Here is a 2657-nt window from a genome sequence, read left to right on the forward strand (position 1 = left end):
GCCCCTGGTAAAGACCTTCCAAAGGACTCCAGAAGCCAACCTGTGCTGGAGAGATAAGCCCTTACCAGGGTTATCTGAACCCGAGGAAGAGGCAGCGGGGCTGGGCCTCAAGGAAGAGGCAGCGTTCTCACAGCCCTGTGGTGGGAATGCTGCTGGGAGGGGCCTCCCCTCCAACGGTTCCCCACCGAGACCCACCCATGAACAGCTAGTGCTTTCCCGCCTCCATGGGTTTCCTCCTGTCAAATATCCTCCCTTCCCAGCCCTCTCTTCTGCCTGGGCCCAGGGCCCCAGATCCTCTCCCATCGTCTTCTGGGAACCTCCTGCCCCACCCTGCCCCAGGGCATCGCCCTCTCTGGCTTATAGGTCCTTGATCCATTCAACACTGAGGGAGCCCTGCAATGCCACACAGTGTCCCAAGTGCTGGGGACACGGGTGCCCAATGCCCGGTCCCTGCCTTTGGATGGTGAGTTGCCTCTGCAATGAGTTGTAAAGTTGAAGAAGACACAAACCAGTTTCTCGCCCCCTTTGGTGCCCCTAGCATGGGGCCCTGCATAGAGTAGGTGCTCTCCACATACTTGCTCTACCTGATGGGCATCTCCGAGCACCCTTCCTGCAACCGCAATGGGTGGCACAGGACATAGAACTTGGAAAATGGAAGTGCTAAAGTCTGCCAGCATTTTTGGAAGGATCCCTGCATCTACCAGCATTCTACCCAAGAGATCTGATAGGCATCTTTGTGGGGCTCCCTGGGAGCTGGAGAGGGAGATCGGAAAGATGACCTGGCAGAAGCCGTGAGAAAAGTAACCTCAGGTGATCTGGTGATACATTCTTAACTGGGCAGGTCCAGGGGGGCAGTCACACCCCAGGCACAGGCAGTGTTTTCTCTCATGGAAATGTGAGCTCTCGCAGGGCAGGCAGTTTTTCTGTCTCATTTACTTCTGTATTCCCAGTGCCTGGCACATAAGTAGGTGCTCAGTGAATGGCTGTTGAATGAATGCACTCCCAACCCTGCCCTTCTTCACCTCCTTCAGCATCTCTGAGAAACTCCCCCCATGGCTCCTGCCCACTTCTGGCCTCCTCCCCTGCCTGCCCCAGAGCTGGTAGGGTGCTGGGGACTGAGGAGTGCCCAGTGTACTAGGACCTCTGATGCATGTCGGCACCGGAGCTGCTGGGTATTCTCTTTAGGGAGCCCGTGGCTGCCACCTCCTGAGATTTCCGTCTCTTAAACAGGAGGGTAGCCTTTGGTTAAGAGGACAGGAGCATCCCGGATGAGAATCTAGGGTCAGGTCCTACTCGGGTCAGAGAGAAGACGGCTGTTGTTCCCGCTCAGCTGATCAGATTGATGCAACATTTATAGGCCGCACATCCATTTTACACAATAAATATTCTAACTGACTATTAAAGCGCAATGGCCAGGAGAAGCTTGTGCGACCTGATGCACTCTGACAGCGCTGGCCGGGAGCCAGGCCCCGGGAGCCAGCCACGGCAGCAACCTCAACTGCGCTCACCTCTCCTCTCAGCCGAGCGTGGGGAGATGCCTCCAAATTTGGGCACAGGGAGCTGCTCCCCTATGTGAGGAGGGAGTGGGGCTGCCATTTCTCCATGTAAGAACCATAGAGAATTTTTATGAGTTTATCTGAGCCAAACTGAAAATTGTCAGGAGGCAAAATCTCAATGGACTTGTTAGGGGGCAAAAATAGAATATTAGGGGTTAGCTATGGTTATGGGAAATATTAATCATGTTTTGTTAACCATGATTGCCTTGTACTGGTTAAAGAAAGGACATTCAAGCTGGTTTGGCTCGGTGGATAGAGCGTTGCACCCAAGGGTTCCGGGTTCAATTCCGGTCAAGGGCACATATCTTGGTTGCAGGCTCCTCCCTGGCCCAGGTCCTGGTCGGGGCTCTTGTAGGAGACAGCCAATTGATGTGTTTTTCTCACATTAATATTTCTCTGTGTCTTTCCCTCTCTCTTCCACTCGCTCTAAAAAAAAAGGGACATTTTAACCTGGCTGGGTGTTGTACACCCCCAGGACCTGGGAGTCAACCTTGGACCTGGGAATGTGGTCCCTTCTCCTTCAAGAACTGCCTATTTTCGCCTGTGGACTGAAGGGTTCCAGGTTCAATTCTAGTCACAGGCACATGCCCAGGTTGTAGGCTTGATCCCCAGTAGGGGGCATGCAGGAAGAAACCAATAAGTGATTCTCTCTCATCATTGATGTTTCTATCTCTCTCTCCCTCTCCCTTCCTCTCTGAAAAATCAATAAAAAAAATTTTTTTTTTGAAGAACTGCCTATTATCATGGAAAGATGAACAACTTTGTTGCCCAAATAATGGGGTCCCACCCCAGCCTGCATAGCCTACTTCCCCCATGCCCATAATCCCTACTTCCCCATGTAATCTTTGTCCTACCCTATATAAGCAGCTGGCTTATGGGGGGCTGAAGAGCAGATTTTTGTGGATAACCTTCTGCCAAGAGTATGGGAATAAATGCTCATATACGATTTGACCCTGTCTCTGCTTAATTGGCTCAAGTAGTGACAGGCAGCACGGACCCATTGGTTGTGTGGTTACAGACAGAAAACACTCTGGAGAATGGCAGTTTTGCAGCTTATTTTATACATTAGAGTCAGAGGAGGAGATGCAGGGGATTACATGA

This window comes from Myotis lucifugus, unplaced genomic scaffold, assembly GCF_000147115.1.
Source record: "Myotis lucifugus unplaced genomic scaffold, Myoluc2.0 scaffold_247, whole genome shotgun sequence".
NCBI classification, from domain to species: Eukaryota; Metazoa; Chordata; class Mammalia; order Chiroptera; family Vespertilionidae; genus Myotis; species Myotis lucifugus.